Here is an 8114-nt window from a genome sequence, read left to right as displayed (position 1 = left end):
GGTCTCTTAAAATATGCAGTTTCATCCAGACATTATTCTTAACTGAATGATTAAGCTCCCCTAGTATCTTCCCTTTCATCATTCAGAAGAAATTCTTTATGTCTAGCTGTCTCTATTTTTCTTTTTTACATTTAATTAGAAAATTTTTCCACAGTTCAGACAAACATATAAAAATAAAGGACAAATCAACTGTTTCCAGGCATGCATTTGAGTCTGAATTTAAAATTTTCAAAATGTAGGGGAAAAAACTCCACCTTCTTCTGACTATCTAACCATGAATTCTTAGATACCAAACCCCAAGACTTTCATGAAGATTAGCAACAAAAAACACCCAGTTTGGAACATATGGCTTGGATACATTAACACTCTGTGCTCTTTTCCAACTGAAGCTTAAACTGTGATATGATATAGATCTTGTTGGAACATGTCCTAAACTACTCTAAATCATCCCAAACAGCAGCAGTGCTAGATCTTGGAAACACAATGTGTTTCTATCACATAGATGCTCATGGCCCATTTCTAAGTGCATAGACTTGATTAAAATGCAGCCAAATGAAATTCAAATTTAATGTCCCTACAGTAAACATGACTCATCCTAAATTCCATTTTTTTCTTTGCTATTTGGTTTGACATATGAGAGATTCTTGTTATCTCTCTTCTACACTAAGAAATTTAATAGCTGGTAGGATAAAAGTATCTTGTTCTCTTTTTGACAGGTAGAAAGAATTAGTGCTCAACACAGTAATTTCTCCCTCTCTCTCTATCTGTTGCTTGCCCATTTTTCCTTCTTTTGCTAAAGAGAAATAAAGTGATTTAAACTTCATTTTTCCCCTTTGGAGTCATGATGAATAATCATAAGGATGGGGCAATATGTTTTTTTTAAAAAATCCAAAGAATAATAACTCTGTTATATTCATTTCTTCATAACAGATGCCACCCTAGGAGGCATATTTCATTTTTGAAACTTCTAAAATATTACACAGCATGAGATTGGATGGATATATAATTTATAAGTCAAAAGCATTTTAAAAATCACAATATACTATTGAAACTTTAAAAATCAGAATAAACTGTTAATATTTATAATCTGTCTTAATGCCTGTAGCCTAGATTAATATACACTGAAACTACATTTCCTACCAAACCTGAGAGTATCATCATTTATGTTTATAAATTGCTAATGACAAAAAAAACTCTAAGTCCACATTACAGAAACAAGTGGAAACTATATGATTGTTTTGTATATGCTATAAATATATAGGTATATCTTAACAGAGAACATGATGAAGTCCATGCACAAGTAAATAATGCCAAATAAATTTTTCTACTAAATAAATGAGATGAGTCAATAGATGAGCTATAATTCTTCAAAATTTACAGTCAAAGACATACTAATATTTATGGGTTATATTCAAGCAAGCAACTATAAATCAGAAGTTTCTCAGGATTAATTCAATTTTTGAATCTCTGGAAGAGAGGTGAAAGAAGAGAGTAAATATTTTACATGCTGTTTGTGATAATTCCTTATTTTACTTAGGAAATTAATATGTAATGAAAAAATACATACAAATAAAACCCAAGTCCTTGGCATTAACTAGCTACAATCGTTATATCTTCCACATATTTTCAAATCTCTCCTGGGAAATCTATTTGGAGGTGTGCTAAGAGGACAAAATGCCATGTCCCAAAGCAGGATGGCTCCTATAATCTGTGGTCAATTTCAAAAGGCACTATCTTCTTTGATAAGCATCTAAAAGAATCCATCTTCATTCATGTATCTCTAATAAACCACCGTCATAGTCATTTTGACTATAATGTGGTTTTGAGGAATATTTTGATGACATGAATATACTTTCTTACATATTATCAGGAAATGGGAAATTTAAAATATGATCATTGAAAAATAATCTGCAGCTTGAATTATAAACTGTTATAAGAGTGAGTTGAAATGAAGTAGTATGATGTGAAGAACGAAGAGTGCTAACAGAAGTAGTGATACTCAGAATACAGAAAAAAAAGAACCTGGCAAGTAAAAAAAAAAAAAAAAACTTAACAAAGTGTCTCTAGAATTAAACATGATGAAATATATTCTGAATTATGTAAAATCAGGGGTGAGCTCATAAATTACACACATCATCTTTCCATGTAGGAATGTAAACAAAAGAGTTCAACTTTAGTAAGTCCCTTATGATTTCACTTTCTTGTTTACCTTTTCCTGCTTCTCTTGATTCTTGTGTTTGAAAGTCAAATTTTCAATTCAACTCTGGTGTTTTCACTGAGAAAGCTTGAAAGTCCTCTACTTTAATTGAAAGTCCATATTTTGCCTTAGAGCAATCATCTTTCTTGAAGGATGATATCTAGGCTCTTTTTTTGATCATGACTTCCAGTTAGTCCAATAATTTTTAAATTATCTCTCCTGGATCTATTTTCAGGTCAGTGGTTTTTCCAATGAGATAGTTTACATTGTCTTCCATTTTTTCATTCCTTCGGTTCTATTTTCTAATATTTTGATTTCTCATAAAGTCACTACCTTCCACTTACTCCAATCTAATTTTTAAGGTAGTATTTTCTTCAGTGGTCTTTTGGATCTCCTTTTCCATTTGGCTAATTCTGCCTTTCAAGGCATTCTTCTCCTCATTGGTTTTTTGGAGCTCTTTTGACATTTGAGTTAGTTTATTTTTAAGGCATAATTTCCTTCCGTATTTTTTGGGTCTCCTTTAGCAAGTCATTGACTTATTTTTCATGGTTTTCTTGCATCACTCTCAATTCCCTTGCCAATTTTTCCTCTATTTCTCTAACTTGCCTTTCCAAATGCTTTTTGATGTCTTCCATGGCCTGAGACCAATTCATATTTTTCTTGGAGGCTTTTGATCTAGGCTCTTGGACCTTGTTGACTTCTTCTGTCTGTATGTTTTGATCTTCTTTGTCACCAAAAAAAGGTTCCAAAGTCTGAGTCTGATTCTGAGACCGTCTTCACTGCCTGGCAATGTTTCCAGCCAACTACTTGACCCTTGAGCTTTTTGTCAGGGTAGACAGCTTGTAGAGTAGAGAGTATTTTGTCCCAAGCTTTAAGGGCTGTGTTGCTGTTTTCAGAGCTACTTCTACACAGCAAGCTCTACCACACCAGCGCTCCTTCTCCAAGAACTGCCAACCCAATTGGGGCCCAGACCCAGGCAGGCTTTGCACTCCTGCTCTAATCTGCTGCTTAATTCTTCCCACTAAGTGGTCCTGGGGCCGGAAGCACCTGCAGCTGTAGCTCTGGAAGTAGCGTCAGAACTGTACCACCTCTGCCACCCCTGGGGTAGTGGCGCAGCACAAACTCCTTTCACTGTGTCCCATCAGCTTTTCCCACTAACTTTCTTTTTTGTCTTTGGTGTTTATTGGTTCAGAAGTTTGACCACTGTCACAGTTCAATGATTCAGGGCCCTATGGTCTGTTCCACCTGACTCCTGGTCTGGTTGGTCCTGGCGCAGCCTACGCTGGGTTCTGTTCTGCTCTGCTCCCGGCTCTGTGCCATAGACCCTTCCCAGTGACCATCTATGCTGTCCTGGGCTGGAACTCTGCTTCCCTTCAGCTATAGAATTTGTTAAGAGCCATTTTTATAGGTGTTTGGAGGGACCTGGGGGAGAGCTTAAGTAAGTCCCTGCTTTCCAGCCACCATCTTATCTTGGCTCTGCTCCCTTGTTTCCATTTTTTTTTTGTCAAAATGATGAGTTTTTGTAAGAAGATCTATTTGAGGTTTCTGGGCAGCAACAACTTTTTTCTTCAAGTGATAAACTGAAATCCCTCTCTGGTGGTGGCTGACTGAAGGTTATTTTTCTTGAATTCTTCCTGATATTTTAAGCAATCAACCCATTCCTTTCTTTTTTTTTCTCTTCTTGATATAAGCATCATTTCTTTGACAAAAGTTTCTTTATTACATATTGTAACAGCCTTCAAATACCTAATAACTTTTAAATTCTTCTCCCTCCATTCTTTTGGCTACCTCTCTTTCTCTCTCTCTTTTTTTTTTTACAAGATTTTTCTCTCTTGTCTCCATTTTATTGTGTATAGTTTTTTTTTTCTGTGTGAAAAGCTAAAAAATATGCTATTTTTTGTTTTTTCAATAAACAAGTGCTTAATTTATCTTCCTCCCATGATTAAAAAATTATCCTCTTAACAAATATGCAAATTCCAAACAATTTCCTTCATTAACCATGACCAATAATGTTGATATCATTCTGCTTATTTACTTGAAAACCTCTCTAGCAACAGGAGCGTAGTGTTCTTCATTATCTGGAATCATAGTCATTCATTGCATTTACTAGAGTTAAGTCTTTCAAAATCGTTTGTTTTTACATTATTGTCACATTACAAATTGTTCTCCTGGTGCTGCTCACCTCATTTTGTATCAGTTTATATATACCTTCTCAGATAAGTTGGAAACTGTTTCCTCATTTCTTATAGCACCATGTTACTCTATTGAATGGATAAATCACACTTGCTTAACAATTTCTCAATTGATTATTATCCTCTCAGTTTCGATTTCTTTGCCACCCCAAAAGAGTTGCTGTGTATATTTTTTGGGCAGCTAGGTGGCACAGTGGATAGAGTGCGGGGCCAGAAGTCAGGAAGACCCATCTTTGTGAGTTTAAATATGGCCTCCAGTGCTTACTAGTTATGTGACCAGGGCAAGTGAGTAAACCCTGTTTGCCTTAGTTTTCTCATCTATAAAATGAGCTGGAGGAGGAAATGGCAAACCATTAGAGTATCTTTGCAAGAAAAAATCCCAAATGGGATCATGAAGAGTTGGACATGACCAAAAATGACTCCACGACATAAATATGTTTATAAACGTGCATCCTTTATCTCTTTCTTCCATCTCTTCAGAGTAAAACTCAAGGAGCTGCATCACTGGATCAAAGGGTAAGCACAGTTAAGTAACTTTTAGGGCATAGTAATAAATTGCTTCCCAGAATGGTTATATTTATTCCCATGTTCACGAACATCTATGCTTATTTATTATATATTTATTTTCCAACAGACCTTTCACAATCCCTCATTTTCTTTTTTTTTGTCATCTTTGCATTTTGATTGGTTTGAGATGGGCCCTCAAGCTTAGTTTGATTTTGGTATCTCTAATAATAAGTGATTCTGGGGACAGGTAGGTGGCACAGTGAGTAGAGCATTGGCCCTGGAGTTAGGAGGATATGAGTTCATATCCAACCTCAGACACTTGACACACTTACTAGCTGTGTGACCTTGGGCAGGTCATGTAACCCCAATTGCCTTGCCTTACCCCCTCCAAAAAATAAATGATTCTGAGCATTTTATATGATTCAAGATAGACTGGGTTTCTTCACTTGAGAAGTACCCATTAATATCCTAAGACCACTTATTAATTTATGAATAGCTCTGAAACTTATAAATTTAAATTATATATAGTTTTTTAACCAAGTGCAACCAAACTTCATTTATCCATTCATCATACACACAGATTTATAATGCTTATACAATTTTTTGTTAGCTTTGCTTGCTTAAACTGTGAAATGTCCCTCAAGATCTTTCTACTTATCCATTGGGACTTAATGGGAAGGGGTTGGAGCATATTACCTGGGTTAGCATCTCCTGTTCCTACATTAGAGTGTTTATCATTTTGGAGTTCTGGGATTAAGGAGAGAGCTCACTATGTCGATTAGCATAAGGGATGACTCTAGACTGATGGAAAAGGTCTCAAGACAAGATTTCTTCATGCTAAGCCAGTTTTAACCTAGGTAAGAGCAAAGCATCCTATGGAATTTTCTTTAGGATAAGAATATGTTAAAAACAATTAATTATTTTAAAATTCTATTATATATTTATTTAGTAATACACCATAGAAAACTGCTGATTAATTCAGCAATCCAAATAGATATGGATTATACTTAATCCTTTCAGTCTCTAAAGAGAAAGCAATTACAGCTTTAGATATGAACACTGAAAATTTTATTATTCCAGTATCATATGCTTAAAATATGCTTACTGGTATCATTCTTTTGACATAGGAAGAATTGTGGATATGATTACATGGAGAATTTGGGACCACCTAATGTGTTCTTTTTAATTCTGTTTTGTGGGAAGTAGTCTATAAGTCACTTTGGAATCTCAATACAAACATTATCATCATCATCATAACATTTATCATGACATTTTAAGGTTTGCATATTGCTTTATAAATGTTGACTAATTTGATCCTCAGAATATCCTTGTAAGGTGCTATTATTACCTCATCTTACAGATGAGAAAGCTGAGGCACATGAAGGTTAAGGGACTTTTCCAGGGGAACACAGCTAGTAAGCGTCTGAGAGAGAATTCAAACTCATGTCTCCCTGAATCAAAGTCCCACACTCTCCATTACACCACTTAGTTGTCACTAAATGAAATGATTGTCCACTTTATTAATAAATAAGTTAACTTTGAATTGTACTTAAAAGCTCAGAAAATTAAAAGAAATCCTAAAATTCATAGTGTCAGTGTAAATTGTTGCAATAACATTAAAAATTGTGTTATGGCAAAAAAAATGTAGTTAATTGTTCCAGCAAATCCTAGCCTCCTTCCTAAAATTTTGCTCTTTCACATTATAGTGCATGTAACCATCTAATGTATATGAATGTTCTCTTCAATTGATTTAATTTTCTTGAAGAATCTTTATTTGCTGCAAGCCCAATGTCTACATATAGATAAAACTCCTGCCCTCAAACTCATTTCTGCACAGCATGTGAAGGAATGGTGATCTGATCTTTTGATTAGTGAATCTGGTGGAGATATTCTGCTGACCTGGCTAATTCAGGGCCAAGGTGATTTTTTTTTGGGGGGGGGGTGGTGGTGGTCATATGGCTGGACAAATTTCATTGATTAAATTAAGTGAATATGTCTTCCTATGTTTTAAAGGGAACTATTAATATGATGCTATAAAGTGTTTTCCTAAACACCCATTAAAGGCTTGGCGATGTGCATACAGCTTTGTAATTTTTGGAACAAACATTTTTTCTATACAATGACCAGGAATACTTTACATAGGATACGTAGATAAGACCACTGATTATATTCATCTTATTGCATATGTATGTCTCCATGGCTTTCATTATTCCATAGCAAGAAAACACAAATTAGTAAAATGTCAAATGAGCTACTAAGTTATTATTATTCTTATTTGAATGGGCATTCTTCTGGAATAATTTTGGTCTCTCAGATAGGAATTTGCATTTAATGTTCTTTGGAATTGACCAATAAGGCAGGGCATTTTGGAATGCTTGCTTGAAATTTTTACTTGATTTCTTAGTTTCTTTTTTTATTAAAAAAAACCTTGCTCATTAAGAGCACAATTGGACAAAATGTAACAAATTTGTCCATTTTGGAAAGTGCAACAGCGAGGCTCCTCCTTTGGAACTGAGTAAATCAAGGCGATGATACATCGATGATAATCCAGGCTAAAAATCTTCCAATTGAGAAAAGTCTTCGAATAATTTATATCTCTGTCATTGACATATTATTTCAATATATAATTCTGTCATACTCAGAATTGACCCTAAGGCAAATATGACATTTATAGTTTATTTACTCTGGTTTCCAGATGTGAAATGTGCTTTCATATTTCTCCTAAAGCTGTGAGTTAAAAGAAAAAGACTAGGGTTCAGAAGACAAATATATTCTTATCCTAGTCTCTTTCAATCACAACAATTCTAAGAAACCTGTCATTTAAACATATTTTTAAAATTGTGATTATCTACTGCATTGTGTTACCATTTAAGATCCTTCATTTGATTTCTTGGGTTTTTTGTTTTCTTGCCTAGTCTATGGAGACCTGATTCTTTTCTTTTTCTTTTCATTTTAGGATTTGTTTACCCAAAAATGATGAATGAATGTGCATTGTACCACATTATCTCTGTTACAGTTATCAGCATTAGGGACGGATCCATTATCATTTTCATCACTAAAAACAAGTTTATTATCTGATAAGAAAATATTTCTCTGCACAAGCAGTCTGAGGTATTAAATTTTCCTTGTTGATATTCTCAGTTAGGCATTTTTTCCCAAGGAAGATAATTTGTCTTCCCTCAGCCAATTGTCATTCTGCTCATTATCCTGCTCTGATT

This window comes from Trichosurus vulpecula, chromosome 1 (genome assembly GCF_011100635.1).
Source record: "Trichosurus vulpecula isolate mTriVul1 chromosome 1, mTriVul1.pri, whole genome shotgun sequence".
NCBI classification, from domain to species: domain Eukaryota; kingdom Metazoa; phylum Chordata; class Mammalia; order Diprotodontia; family Phalangeridae; genus Trichosurus; species Trichosurus vulpecula.
The sequence above is the reverse complement of the archived record's forward strand: the minus strand, read 5'-3'. Positions refer to the sequence as shown.